Below are 16196 nucleotides of genomic sequence, written 5' to 3' on the forward strand. Positions count from 1 at the left end.
AAGTACAGTATGCAAAAGTTTGGTGTGCTCGGCTTCATTCTTGGAATAAACCAGAATATCATCAATGAAAACGACCACGAACTTATCCAACTCTGGCATGAACACTGAGTTCATCAGGTACATAAAATAGGCCGGGGCATTGGTCAGCCCAAAAGACATCACCAGAAACTCATACAACCCATATCTGGTGGAGAAAGCTGTCTTGGGAATGTCACTGGCACGGATCTTGATCTGATGGTAACCTGAGCGAAGGTCTATCTTGGAGAATACCTTGGCTCCTACCAACTGATCGAACAGAACATCAATGCGGGGCAGTGGGTATTTGTTCTTGATAGTCACCGCATTGAGAGGGCGGTAGTCAACACACATCCTCAAACTTTCATCCTTTTTCTTCACAAATAAAGCTGGACATACCCATGGTGAAGTACTTGGATGAATAAACCCCTTGTCCAACAACTCTTGCAATTGCTTCTTCAATTCTACCAATTCCGCGGGAGGCATCCTATAGGGTCTCTTGGAGATAGGAGCGGTCCCGGGTTGCAACTCAATTGCGAACTCAATGTCTCGGTCAGGTGGCATCCCTGGCAACTCATCTGGAAAAACATCTGGGTAGTCACAGACCACTGGAATCTTTTCCACTGGGGACTCTATCATAAAGAAAGCACAAGAACGGGTGCATCCCTGATCGGGCAAATATAATGTAGTTTCACCACAGGTTGGTGAGTGCACCTCAATGGCCCTGGCTGCAACATCAATAACTGCTTGATGCCTGGTTAACCAGTCAGTTCCCAATATAATATCCACGCTATCCAAACCCAAAATGAGGAGGGTGGTTTTAATTATTAGACTACCAAACTTTATGGGCACATGTCTGTTGATTTGATAGGTGGCAACCCTGCCTCCTGGTGTTGAAATTGTAATGCCCCCATCGGTGTGGTGAAAGGGCAACTGACATTTGGCACTAAACTTGGCACTGATAAAACTATGTGATGCACCAAAATCAAAAAGAATAATAGCAGGATAATTCAAAACTGTAAAGATACCAGTCATGACGGGTGCTCCCTCTGGAATATCAGCCATGGTGGTGAAGTTTAGCCTGCCTTGCCTCACTTGCACCTTCTGCCTCTTACCTTGGTTCTGATTAACATTTTGCCCCTGCCTCTGCTGGTTCTGGGGGCAATTCTTGGCATAGTGCCCGGTGTTGCCGCAAGTGAAACATCTGTTATCATTTGCCTGGCGGTACTGCTGCTGCTGCTGATTGTTCCTCTGAGCTGGAAACTGAGTGCGGTTGGGTGCCTGCTGCTGCTGCTGTGGTCGGATTACCCATCGCCCTTGCTGCTGCTGAGGTCACCTATTCTGAGTGTCGGACACAATCCGGAAGCGCTGTGGCTGAGCTGAGGGTCCTGCCACAGGGGTCTTTCTCTTCTTCTCCGCCTGTCGAGCTGTAATGCAGTCCTCCTGGGAGATAGCCATGTTGACCAACTCATTGTAACTGTTGGCCCTGACGGTGTTGAGACGGTCACGGAGCTTAGTGTTGAGCCCCCTTCTGAACCGGTCTCTCTTCTTCTCATCCGTATCTGCGTGATACCCAGCATACTGGCACAGGTCATTAAAAGCCTGGGCATACTGCAACACTATCCTGTTGCCCTGAGTGAGTGCCAAAAACTCATTGAGCTTCCGGTCCATAATCTCGGCTGGTATATGGTGTCCCCTGAAAGCTGCCTTGAACTCCCTCCACTCCACCTCTCGGTCCTCTGGCTGCATAGCAAGAAAATGATCCCACCAAGTCCTTGCGGGTCCACGAAGCTGCTGGGTGGCGAACCTAACATTGGTGACTTCTGAGCAAGCTCCATGGAGTAGTGGGAATTTGGATTCCACCACTCGCAACCACACGTCTGCATCAAGTGGATCCTCTGCCCTTGTGAACAATGGAGGCTGGGTGCTGAGGAACTCCTGGTAGGTGGCTGCCGCGGGGTGACGCTGATGGTCTCCACCACCATAGTGCTGAGGTGGTGGCTGACGCTGAGCTAGCTGCCTCAAAATCTCATTCTGCTGAGCCATGAGCTCCTGCAGAGTGGGAGGTGGTGGCGGCGGTGGAGGAACGCGCTCATTCTGGCCACGACGCTGCCTCCCGGCCATCTGAAAAACCACATACATACTTAACACCACATTTCCAAGTTCAAGATTTTATCGCGGCGAAAAGAGTCAAAAACAACATGATAGACTCCGACTTCAACAAAAGGATTTTAAAAGGCATAAATTCTTCCTTCCAAATTTAAACTGATAACAGCATCCATCAAACAAGCTCCCAAGAGAGTTTAGCACGATTACATCAATTGTCCCAAAAAGACTCAACTCTATCTAGCCTAGTACCCCAAGGGTGCAAAAGCTAAGCTAGCTGCGAGGAGTCCTACCATCCAACTTCTAAACCTATCCTGGACATCTAGTGAGCGAACGAGGCAACACTCGACTCGGGAGAAGGTGGTCTCCCTGAGCCAGCAGTGTCCACACTAGAGGCAGGCTCCTCTCCTCCCTCGATGTCGATGTCCTCGTTGGCCTCCATGTCCTGGATCTCCTGATGATGCATGTCCAAGTGCTCATTAGCCTCGGCAAGCTGCTGCTGGGTGTTAATGAGCTGATCCTCGAGAACTTCTATGGTGTTCTCCCTGGTGCCCACTAGCTCCTCCAACTCTTGGATGTCCGTGGATAGCTGCTCCACCTGCAAGTCCTTCTCCACCATTTCAGTGGACAAATCAACCACGAGCTCCTCTCTGTTGTCCAACGTAATCTTTGTTGCCTCCAGCAGTGCCATCAGATGGGACATCGCCTCACCGCGCATCACCTGCAGACGGTACAGAGCATTCATGCACCGTATGGTCAAATGCGCAGTCTGTCCTGGGTAGATGGCCCAGATATCCTTGGCATGGTCCACCCGATCCTTCCACATTGGGTCGTCCTCCCTCTCGGCGGGGAACAAGCCAATGGGGTGGGTAGCCATCTCCAAGGGATGGAATCCGCAGAAAGTGGTCAATCCATGCAGAGCGATCGCCTCGATCGTGTCCTCAGCTCGATATCCAAAAGACTCGGAGTCCAAAGAGCGCCAGCCTGGCTGCAGGGGATGAGGCTCCAAAGTCATCCTCACCCTACAGCGAGGCACTCGGTGCTTCTCGAACTGCTGCACCGTGTACTGAGGGGGTGTCGCGTATCCGGCCCCCTAAAGTACCTCCCACAAAATACGGGGAAAGCTCTCTCGTGCAAGCCCGTTAGTGTGGGACAGTGCATTTCCGTCATCGGAGGATATGTGGGAAGTCATCTGTGTACGGGTAAGCGTAAGTAAAAGAAAAAGAATTATAAAAAGAACAAGAAAAATAAAACTCAGCCCCTTTCTCTAGTTAAAATAAAATGGTACTGGGGACCTAGTTGGTTATTATATTGTTTTTAAGTCCTTACTTAGTTATCCATTTACTTAATTAATAATGCATGCATACTCGTCCTGAACGACCTCACAACAAGACAAAAGGAATAGGGAAGAACTCCCATCCTGTAAAAGTGGCCTGTAGGGCCTAGTTACTTAGCCACCTAGCTACCCTTCTATTACCCTAAGGCTTCACGTCCTAGGTCTATCCTGCTCGTCCTACTATCTATCCAACATTGTTTCTACCAAGTTTTACCTTGGAAAAAAAACGATGGTATTCACATTTTATTGATTCCTCTGTGGTGGTACAAGCTCCGATACCAGCTGTGGCGGAACTGCCCGAATTATTCCAACTTAAGTGTCTAAGCCCTGCCTTAGAGGCTGGACCACACTTAAAGGGGAATAACCCGTCAATCCCTCGGATCTAGTCCGACACGGCCACTGACAGGATCAAGTACCACAATCTCACTCGAAGGTGAGTCACAGAGCAAATACAATAAAGCATAAAACCATGCAGGTAAGAGTATTAAAATTATTACATCACCATCGGAGTTTTGCAAAAGTAGCCATAAGTGTTCGAAGTGCAGCGGAATAAAACTAACGGTAATTAAACAGAGAGATGGGGAAGCCTGTCCCATCACTCCTCATGCTCCTCCTCAGTCGAGGCAGGGTCCCACTCGACAGTCCAACCCGGTGGCAAGATGGACGGCCAAGTCACTCCAGCAACCATTTCCTCCAGAGAACCTGTAAAGTTATGCCACAAGCAAGGCTGAGTATACTAATACTCAGCTAGACTTACCCGGTGTGAGGAGTCTACTCCTCTACCTCTAGACATGCAGTTGTTTGGCTGTGGGGTTGGTTGCCAAAAGCACTAGCTGAGTTTCTAAGTCAAGTTTTAACTTTGTCAATTTAAGTGTGACTCTCTTAAGGCTAAAAGTGTACTATCTACTCATACATAGTAGCAAGCATTATTAGCAATCAACATCTTATATCAACTCATCATATTTCCACTTGTTACTCAATGCAGTACAATGGATCAAGCAGTCTCATTAGCTGCGAGAAGCAGACGATTCGAATCGAGTTTTTATCCTTGCAAGGTAAACCTAAACACACGATATGTAGGGGCACTCCGTCCCCACACACATCAACCGTCCCCATCGATTCCCTGGCAACAGATCAGGGCTCACCGCCTTGGCGTACAATGCCTCACTGACCCCGACTGCCGTCGTGCAGTGACCGCACTTGTACCCACCATAACCGGAATGGGAGACCACGTCTCAGGTCGCATGAGGGGTAAAGTCTGCGGGCAGGTTCACTCAGGTACTAGGCTTACCGATTTACCATATTTCTCGGTATGTGTTTAGTACGTTCAAACGCTTGACACAGGTATCCGCACGTTAATCCTTATTCCATTTTCCCATCTCGTAGTCAACAAATCCCCATGGATTGTTGTCTACCACTAATATCATAATAGTATGAAGGTGGGTACAACCAAATCCTGATCTCGCGCGAGTGCTAGAAAAATCACTCGTCTTCTACCGAGATCCTAATTAAATAAAGCAACTACTCGACCTATCATACTAGTATTCATCTCAAAAGGATTCCTGAGATCATGCAACTAGGGTTTCAAACAATTCCTACACCTAAGTGCACAATCAATCTTGCAATCATTAAGTGAAGTAAAATAGCATAAGTAACAGGTTATGCATAAAACCGGGGCTTGCCTTCCAAAGCAGGGGCAGGCAGGTCCTCTGATGCAGGCTCTGGTGCTGGGTCCGGGGCTACCTCCTGAGCAGCTCCTTGCTCCGGCACGAGGACGTACTCTCCGTCAGCAAGGTTACAGTCTATCGAAATGCAATGAACATGGATGTCATGATTATGCAGGATTAAATAACATTATGCTAAAAAGAAGACTAAGTTAAGGAGTAACTTAGGGTTTCTTAGTCATGCGAGGCTTCCAGTGGGTTAGGCTTATTACCTTTTTAGGCTTCAGCTTTCAGTGAGTATAACATAGTGGATTAGTATTGTCTTGATACATTTTAGTGGACAATTTACAAAGGTTTTAGGATGACATTAATTTACATTATTCATTTTCCTTTCTTTAATTTCTACTTAGGGTTTCTAGTGTAGGTTTGAACTACGACAGTGGTTTAATAATTTCCAAAAATTCTGTAAAAATTACAGTGGGTTGCTATTTGCTTTTCTAGCTTGTTTTACGAATTTGAGGCTCAAAATAATAAGGTTATGCTTTAGACAAAAATAACAAGAGTGGTGTAAAATGAGCCACTTTACACTACATCTCTTAATTAAGGATGGGCTCTGCCCTAAGGGTTATTTTTGCTTTCATCTAACATTAGTAATAGGCTTCTGTGCCAAAAATCACAGAAAGCCAAAGGGTGGTTATTTAGTTATGATTTTCTAAAGTTTAATGTCAAAAAGGCACTTTCTACTACATTGTTATTTGAGAAATGTCAAACAACAGATTTCATATTTTTCCTAAGTTCTTAATAACAAAACATTAACTATCCCAAGGGTGGGGGTGTTTTCACCTTGGGGTTATTTTTGTAGGGTTTTTCTAAGTCTTCCTTGATTTATTCAAATAAAAGGTATCCCATTTATTTTACACTAAACCAGGGTAGGATAGATTTTTCCAGTGAACTATATTGAATAAGTATCCTAACAAAAATAGGGGTGCCTTCTGGTTCATTATTTAAATCACCTTTTCTATTTTTCTTAACCTTAAGCATATTATAGAATAAGGGGTAAAAACTAACTTAATGGAGTGGACAGAGAGGTTTAGCATTTTTAAACAAGTCAGTAGGTAGGTATAAACTTCTCCAAATTTTTCTAACCCTAGTCAAATAGTTAAACTTATTTCCTTTCTATTTTTGAGTTTTTGGTTAAAACTATAATTAAATCAAAACCTTATAGTTTTCTATAATACATAGGGGGTTTGGTATTTTTCTTAAGTGGGTTACATTATTTAGAGTCTGACAAAATTGGTTTGACCAAATTTGGATGAACTAAACAGAAGTTATGAATTTCTAAAGTCTCTGTTCAATTTAAAAAACAGATTTAATAAGAGTTTCCTGGAAAAACAGTTTACACCGAGGTCCCTGGGTTTAAACTAAATCAATCCTCGCAGTTCTACCCCTGCGCCACTATTCCCCTGGGTCGCTGACAGTTCAAAAAGCCCCCTGACCTTTTCTTCCTCTCACCCACAGTCCTTCCCCCAATGTAAACAGTACCCGCGGGAAAGAAAAGGGTGGCGCAGCTTACCGGCGGCGAGCTAGGTCCGGCGAAGGGCAGGGTTGGCTCGGGGAGGTTCTGGCGGTCACAGCGAGGTGCGGCTTGACGACGGGGATGTCCGGAATCGCCCGGTCCACGAGCGCAGGCGGGTGCTCTCGTCGGCGGCGAGTGTACCGGCCAAACCACGGCGATCTGGTTCGATTCAAGGGCACGGTGAGCTTCACGGGGTAACGTAGAGACTGTGTGTGCATTGAATCGGAAAATGGTTGAGCGGATTACCCGGTCCACGTAATCCGGCGGGGTTGAGAGCTCCGGCGACCGTGGACTAGCCTCTCCGGCGAAGTAGGCTTTGATTCCTCGCTCGGGGAGCTTCACTGGGGTGTGTACACTCGTCTCAGAGGGTTGGATGGGGCTGGGGAAGGCTGGACTGGCCGGTCTACGGCGGCAGTGGCTCGGGTGGCCGCGGACACAGTGCGCACGCGCAAACGACGGCGAACTGGACTCCGGTGAGGCTTGAGCGTGCGCGGAAGAGTGTAACCGACGCCTGGGAGGGCTTTATAGACGCGGGCGCGGGACAGGGCGCCGGCTGGCCATTGGCACGACGCGGGGCACGCGCGGGCGTGCTCTGGCAAGCTCAGGGCGCGTCGAACACGTGGAGCTTGCAATCTGCCCGTGTACCACAGCTCACCCAAGTCGCAAACGTGCGAATCTTGGCAAAAATCCGGCGCGAGTCTTTTCCTGGCACCTAGGGCTGTCTCTCATCCGTGAGCTGCCATGGCAGATATGGCCTAGGTAGGGAGATCTCTGGTCACCCAATCGGGTGTGTCACACTGCCCACCTCACGACAAAAACCATGCCAAGGCATGTCAAACGTCCAAGTCTCGGGCTCAGCTTTTTCCAGTGGGTGCCTTGGGTGGTATGCCACATTTTTGGTATAGGACATAGGTGGATTTGATGCCAGCTTCGAGGTGAACACAACTGATCTTTAGTGTAGGTGTAGTTTTTAACTTAGAGAGAAATAGAGAGCTCTAGCTCTCTCTCCACTTGGAGATTTGATTTGGGGTTTCTCCAGGGGTCTTTTTGCAATATTTCCTTCCCCTAATTGCTGGTTATAAGGTTGCTTAAGGTTTGGGTAAAAATTACCCATGCTTTGCACACTTGTTCACTCTCTTTTCCCTCTTATCTAGGGTTTTGGGAGATAGGGTTTAAGAGAGGTCTAGGGTTCTTCTCCCCCCTTATCCAAGGTAGTAATGCTTTTGGTTACTCACAATCCTTGGTTAACCTCTAGCTTTCCAAGGCCCTCATGCTTTGCTCCTTAAGTTCTTCCACATATGATCATAGCCTTTAGTATCAAGGTGGGTTCTAGCCATGGTAACACCTGGGTTGTTACAGGATGGTCGCGGCCCCATAGACTAGAAAGAACGGCGAGAAACCCGTGGCTCTTCTCGGTGTCGTCCTCAGACTCCAAACCACCGAGGGTCGTTCCTTTATCCACCGCTTGCCAAATTTGTTGAGGTCGTTGTAGATCCTCGGCTTCAGTCCCTACAAAATCATACAGTTGGCGCGCTCCACCTGCCATTTGTCATTGGGCGAGCTACGGCGGCCCAGTCCACACGGATGTGGTGGTCTTCGCAGAAGTCCAAGAACTTCTTCCTAGTGAACTACGTGCCATTGTCGGTGATGATGGAGTTTGGGACCCCAAAGCGATGGATGATGTTTGTGAAGAATGCCACCGCTTGCTCAGACCCGATGCTGGTTAAGGGTCGGACCTCGATCCACTTGGAGAATTTGTCGATGGCGACCAGCAGGTGCTTGAAGCCCCTGGGTGCCTTCTGCAAGGGACCGATGAGGTCCAGACCCCATACGACAAATGACCAAGTGATGGGTATTGTTTGCAGGGTCTGAGCGGGCAGGTGCGTCTGTCTCGCGTAGAATTGACACCCTCTGCAGGAGCGTACAATCCTAGTGGCGTCGGCCACTGCGGTCGGCCAGTAGAAACCTTGTCGGAAAGCGTTTCCGACGAGGGTCCGAGGTGCTGCATGGTGACCGCAAGCCCCCGAGTGTATTTCTTGTAGCAGCTCTTGTCCTTGGGCGACGGATATGCATCGTTGGAGAATGCCTGAGGGGCTGCGGTGGTACAACTCTTTTTCATCACCCAGTAAAACGAACGACTTGGCGCGCCGAGCCAGTCGCCAAGCTTCGGCCTTGTCGAGGGGCAGCTCTCCTCGGAGGAGATATTGCAGGTACGGGGTCTGCCAGTTTTGGTTTGGCGTAACCCCATTCTGTTGTCCCTTGATGCGCAAGGCCTCACCCTCGGCGACCGAGGGTACCTCGAGCTGGGCCGAGGTCTCATCGGGCTCGGGCGCGTCGTCGAGTTTTACGGATGGTTGATATATGTCCCTGGAGAAGACGTCCGGGGGAACCGTCGTTCGCCCTGAGGCTATTTTAGCCAGCTCATCTGTGGTCTCGTTGTACCGTCGAGCAACATGGTTGAGTTCCAGCCCGTGGAACTTATCTTCCAAGCGCCAAACTTCGTCGCAGTAGGCCTCCATTTTTTGATCGCGGCAGTGGGAGTTCTTCATGACTTGGTCAATGACGAGCTGCGAGTCGCCCCGAGCGTCGAGGCGCCGAACCCCTAGCTCGACGGCGATGCGCAACCCATTAACCAAAGCCTCGTACTCGGCCATGTTGTTTGACACCGGAAAATGGAGGCACAGCACGTAGCGCACATGTTTCCCGAGGGGTGAGATGAAGAGCAGGCCAGCACCTGCTCCTGTTTTCATCAGCGACTCATCGAAGTACATGGTCCAAAGTTTGGGCTGGATTGGAGCTGTCGTCAATTGGGTGTCGACCCATTCAGCCAGGAAGTCCGCCAAGACTTGGGACTTTATGGCCTTCCAAGGGGCAAATGAAATTGTTTCGCCCATGAGTTCCACTGCCCATTTTGCTATCCTACCCAAGGCCTCTCGGCACTGGATGTCTCTCCCAGGGAGAAGGATGACACCATAGTCACCGGATGAGACTCGAAGTAGTGTCGCAACTTTCGCCGCGTCAGAATTACTGCGTACAGTAGCTTCTGAATTTGTGGGTAGCAGATCTTGGTCTCAGATAACACCTCACTAATGAAGTAGACCGGCCTCTGGACGAGCAGTGCATGCCCCTCTTCTCGTCTCTCGACTACGATCGTGGTGCTGACCACCTGAGTGGTTGCGGCTATGTAGATCAAGAGGGCTTCTCCCGCAGCGGGAGGCACCAAGATGGGCGCGTTATTAAGGAGTGCCTTTAAGGTCCCGAGGGCTTCCTCGGCCTCGGAGGTCCAAGTGAAGCGCTCGGCCTTCCTCAAGAGGCGGTACAAGGGCAATCCTCTCTCGCCGAAGCGCGAGATGAAGCGGCTCAGAGCCGCAAGGCATCCCATGACCCTTGGTACTCCTTTTAGATCCTTGATGGGTCCCATGTTGGTGATGGCTGCAATTTTCTCCGGGTTGGCCTCGATGCCTCTTTCGGAGACGATGAACCCCAGGAGCATGCCTCGAGGGACTCCGAAGACACACTTCTCGGGAATGAGTTTTACGCCTTTTGCACGCAGGCACCCGAAAGTCACTTCGAGGTCGGAGAGGAGGTCAGAGGATTTTCTTGTCTTGACAACGATGTCATCGACGTAAGCCTCGACCGTTCGGCCGATGTGCTCTCCGAACACATGGTTCATGCACCTTTGGTAGGTTGCACCTGCATTCCTCAAGCCAAAGGGCATAGTAATATAACAATACATGCCAAACGGTGTGATGAAAGAAGTCGCGAGCTGGTCGGATTCTTTCATCTTGATTTGGTGATAACCTGAATAGGCGTCAAGGAATGACAGGGTTTCGCACCCAGAAGTGGAGTCCACAATTTGATCGATGCGAGGCAGAGGGTAGGGAACCTTCGGACATGCTTTGTTTAGACCAGTGTAGTCTACGCATATCCTCCATTTCCCACCTTTTTTCTTCACAAGCACAGGGTTAGCTAACCTTTCAGGATGGAATACCTCTTTGATGAACCCTGCAGCCATCGGCTTGTGGACCTCCTCGCCTATGGCCCTGCGCTTCTCTTCATCAAAGCGGCGCAGGTGCTGCTTCATGGGTCGGGCTCCAGCTCGGATATCCAGCGAGTGCTCGGCGACATCCCTCGGTATGCCTGGCATGTTCGAGGGACTCCACACAAAAATTTTGGCATTTGTGCGGAGAAAGTTGACGAGCACTGCTTCCTATTTGGGGTCGAGCTCGGAGCTGATCCTAACTTGCTTGCCGGCGTCGTTGCTGGGGTCGAGAGAGACGGATTTAACTGCCTCAGCCGATTCGAAGTTGCCAGCGTGGCGCTTCGCATCAGGCGCCTCCTTTGATAGGCATTCCAGGTCGACGATGAGGGCCTCGGATTCGGCGATGGCCTCAACGTACTCCACGCATTCCACGTCGCACTCGTAGGCATGGCGGTACGTGGATTCGACGGTGATGATTCCCTTGGGGCCCGACATCTTGAGCTTGAGGTACGTGTAGTTGGGGACGACCATGAACTTGGCGTAGCACGGTCTCCCTAGCACCGCATGATAGGTTCCTCGGAACCCGACCACCTCGAACGTGAGGGTTTCCCTGCGGAAGTTGGAGGGAGTTCCGAAGCAGACGGGCAAATCAAGTTGCCCAAGGGGCAGGACGCGCTTACCGAGGACGATCCCGTGAAAGGGTGCTACACCGGCCCGGATTGTGGACAAATCTATCCCCAAGAGCCCTAGGGTCTCGGCGTAGATGATGTTGAGGCTACTGCCTCCGTCCATGAGGACCTTGGTGAGCCTAGCGTTGCCGATGACAGGGTCGACGACGAGCGAGTACCTTCCTGGGCTCGGCACATAGTCGGGGTGGTTGCCTTGGTCGAAGGTGATGGGCTTGTCGGACCAGTCTAGGTAGACCGGTGCCGCTACCTTCACCGAGCAGACCTCCCGGCGCTCCTGCTTGCGGTGCCGAGCCGAGGCGTTCGCCACCTGTCCGCCGTAGATCATGAAGCAGTCGCGGACCTTCAGGAACTCCTCATCCTTGTCGCCCCCCTTCTTGTTGTTGCCTTGGTCCTTGCCACCTTCTGCCGAGGATCCCGCCCTGATGAAGTAACGTCGGAGCATGTCGCACTCCTCAAGGGTGTGCTTGATGGGACCCCTGTGATAGGGGCATGACTCCTTGAGCATCTTGTCAAATGTGTTGACTCCTCCGGGAGGCTTCCAAGGATTCCTGTGCTCGGCAGCAGTGACGAGATCCGCGTCAATGGCGTCACGCTTTGCTTGCGCCTTCTTCTTGGCCTTCTTTTTCGAGCCACGGTGGACGGACGCCTCGGGGGTGTCTTCCTTCTATCTTCCTTGAGGCTGCTTGTCCTTCCAGAAGATGGCTTCGACCACCTCCTGACCAGAGGCGAACTTGGTGGCGATGTCCATCAATTCGCTCGCCTTGGTGGGAGTCTTGCGCCCCAGTTTGCTCACCAGGTCCCGGCACGTGGTGCCGGCGAGGAATGCCCCGATGACGTCCGAGTCCGTGATGTTGGGCAGCTCGGTGCGCTTCTTTGAAAACCGCCAGATGTACTCTCGCAGGGATTTCGCTGACTGATGGCGGTAGCTTCGGAGACCCATGAGTTCCCAGGGCGTACGTACGTTCCTTAGAAGTTTCCCGCGAAGGCCTTGACCAGGTCGTCCCAGTCGAAGATCTGCGCAAGAGGCAGATGCTCCAGCCATGCTTGGGCAGCATCGGAGAGGAAAAGGGGGAGGTTGCGGATGATGAGGTTGTCATCATTCGTCCCTCCCAACTGGCATGCCAGTCGGTAATCCGCAAGCCACAACTCCGGCCTTGTCTCCCCTAAGTACTTGGTGATGGTAGTCGGGGCTCGGAACCGGGCTAGGAACGACGCCCGTCGTATAGCCCAGCTGAAGACCCTCGGACCCGGCGGTTCGGGGCGAGGGGCTCCGGTCCTTCTCACTGTCGTAGCGTCCTTCGCGCCTGGGGTGGTAGCCTCGGCACACCTTCTCTTCGAGGCGGGCTCGATGGTCGCAGCGGTGGTGCTCGTCGCCGAGGCGATCCGGGGCTGCAGGCGTCCCGTCTCGCGTGCGCCCGGTGCGGACCGAGGCCTCCTGCATAAGTCGAGAGGACATTGCGCGATGCTCCGAGGGCACCCTTGCCTTCGGGAGGCAGAGCTCTCGGCCCATCGGACCGCTGCGTTTTCCAGGAGACCCTTGAATTCACCTTGGATACGCCGCCCCTCGGTGGTGGATGGCTCTGGCATTGCTCGAAGTAGCATCACCACTGCAGCTAGATTCTGGCCGACCCCGCTGAAGGCCGGGGGCAGCCCTGCCCTGGCTTCGTCGATGATACGACGCTGGACGTCTCGGGCCCGATGAGGCGCTCCTCCAGCAAGTGCTCGGCCTGCCCATTCCTGCTCGATGTTTTGTCGGAGCTGCACAAGCCACCCTGCTTCTTCGTCGAGCTTGGCCTGCATCTTGCGGAATTGCTCGAGCTGTGTGTCCTGACCCCCCCGCAGGGACTGGGAGCATAGCTAGCTCCCGCGGGATGTCAACGCGAGACGCAGGCACAGGGGCGTTGTCATCTTGCGGCATGCCGAGGTGGTTGTCCTCGCCATGATCTTCCTAATAGATGTGGAAACACTCGCGGCTTGGGTCGCAACCCTCGTCGCCGAGGCTATGGCCATCGTCAGAGCAGCCGGAGAGGCAGTAGTCACATGCGAACATGAAGTCTCGCATGGCACTGGGATCACTGTTGGGGACTTGTTCTCAAATGCTAAGAGTTAAGAACAAGGCAACATGAAAAGTGTTAAATGTTAAAGTCCTTCGTCCTTCAAGACATTATATCCCTTTGGGTATAATGAATTCCGGACGAAAGTTGTGAAGGAAAAACCTTCGTAAGCACAATAATTGATAAGGAAGAGTACATATACAAAATATGAAAAATATTATAAACATTATCATCAATTTACTTTTATTTGCATTATCATATTCAGAATAACAAATTATAAATGTACCTTCGGTTTGACGGAAAATAAAGGTACAAGCGTGATGCAAAAAGCGAATGCCAAGTCAGCGTGAACAGTACGGGAGTACTGTTCATCTATTTATAGGCAAGGGACACAGCCCATGTACAATTACATTCATGCCCTTTACATTTGCTAATAACTCTATAGTAATTCTTCGAGGTCTAATTTGCCTTTTCATCTTTAAGTCGGTTCCCTTTTACTGCTATCACGCTGAAGCTCCCCTGCGCATAGCTTCGTGATCATCTAGACCTTCGTCATAATCATCTTTCGTCTCGTTCAGGCTTCGTCCTGACTGTGCTCTTGTATACTCATGATCCGATTCCGAAGATACCTGCTCACATATTTCACTTGGGAAACATTGTCAAATCATGTTTTTGAGGACCTTCGGAAGCCGAAGGCCCCCAATAGTAGCCCCTCGCAATATTAATTTGCTTAGAATGATAAATTCATATTGCGACATGGACGAAGGCCTTAAGCCGAAGGTCCGAAAAAACACCTTCCCTTTGCTAGAATAGCAACAGTCAATGATAAGTGGGACCCTGCCACTTGCAACACACTGGGTGTATAAATAAGAGCTCACCACGAGTTCATTTGGCATACTTTCTTGCCATCTGCTCTTGCTCACTCGACTTTTAGACCTTGCGCAACAACACTTGCTTGGCTTTTTAAATTTTTAAGCTTCGGTTTCGAGGGCACTTTCTCAGCATTTTCGAAGATGTCTGAAGATAAGAAAGCTGTTGCTGAATCGAAGCTGAGCCTTTCTGAGGAGATGCATCTCGGCTTTCTTCAATCAATAGCAAAGACAAATACAGAGAAGATTACTAGGGAGATTTTAGAGGGTTTATCTGAAGACACTCGTGACAGTGACAGTTATGATGTGGATAGTGGTGGTGAAGATTCCGAAGATCGACCTTGGCGACCAAGCCATGCGGTTTTTGGTAAATCAAGTATTAAAGAAAGCCATCTTGTCAATATGAGGGGTAGATATTTTCGGGACTTGTCTATTGTGAGGGCTGACGAAGGAGAGAAAACTTGTCCGACTCTCGAAGAGAATGAAGTCGTGATATTCCGAAGCTTCTTAAAGGCTAGACTACGGTTTCCCTTGAGTAGTTTTGTCGTGGAAGTACTGAAGATATTTGAAATCTGCCTTCATCAACTTACTCCCGAAGCAATCATAAGGATGGGCATCTTCGTCTGGGCCGTGAGGAGCCAAGGTTTAGAACCAAATGCAAAAAGTTTCTGTAACATACATGAGCTATTGTATGAAACAAAACCCTGGGGTAAAGAGCAGTATCACAACAATTTTGGTTGCTACAGCTACGGTGCCCGGTCTGGGTCAAGCTGTCCCATGCTAACCTTTCGAAAGAGGTGGCCCGGAGACTGGATGACGGAATGGTTTTATGTGAAGAATGATTTGAAAACATGGGAAGATATTAAAGATATCATTATGCGCCCTATCTGGCAACGCTTCGGCCTCCGGAGGCCGAAGGTGGAAATGTATGAAGCAGCCGAAGAATGCCAGAGAGCCTTCGGCGTGGTTTGCTCTTTTATTGGGACAAGGGATTTGATGCAGGAACACATTGCCTTCAGAGTATGGCCACTTGCAGAAAAGTGGGAAATGCCGAAGGAAACCGTCAGGGAACCTGACGAAGGTGGACTAGTTAGGCTAAAATACACATTCAAATACAGAAACAAGTTCGTCGAGCCAGATGATGATTGGCTAAAAAGTATTGAGGCCATAAGTGATGAACTGCTTGGATCATACTCAAAGGCCGAAGACATTGCACTATCAGCAGCCTTCGGAGGCCGAAAGAAGAAGAGACTCAATCAAGTATTTGATGCAATTGGGTTTGTCTACCCCGACTACCGTTACCCAACACGGGGTCAGAAAAGGAAAAATACTGCTTCAGCAAAGGAAGTTGCTTCAGCCGCTCCCAGTGAGCCAGCGCCGGAGAGGAAAAAGATAAAGGTTCTTACTCACCGGCCTTGCTATATTGAACCGGCCACAGTGCCTGAATATGTCGGTGAAACCTCTTCGGCCACCGAAGCCAAGGAACCGACTCCCCTACCGAATGTTGAAGATCCAATCATAATGCCAGAAATGAAGAAAATAGAAGAACCGAAGGCTACAGAAACAAGGACATATGAAATTTTAAGTCCTTCAGCAAAAATTGAAGCATCAAAAAGCCAAAAGGGTCCAGCAATGACCCCTAAAATAAAAAGGATGGTTAATGTGCTGGATGTTTTGGAGACAATAAAGTCTTCAAGCACGACTCCGAAGAAAATTGTTGAAACTTCCGAAGTACATATTGAAGCCTTTGGTGCCGAAGCTTCAAAGCACCAATCTGAGACTGAAGCTGGGCCTTCAGAGCCCACCAAGGTGAAATCCTTGGAAGCCGAAGAAATAAAAATAGCAAAACAAATTTTGGCTGAAGAAACTGGCACTGCCGCCCCCGAAGCATCCTCCGAAGCCTTC

Source organism: Zea mays, chromosome 1, assembly GCF_902167145.1.
Source record: "Zea mays cultivar B73 chromosome 1, Zm-B73-REFERENCE-NAM-5.0, whole genome shotgun sequence".
Lineage (NCBI taxonomy): Eukaryota > Viridiplantae > Streptophyta > Magnoliopsida > Poales > Poaceae > Zea > Zea mays.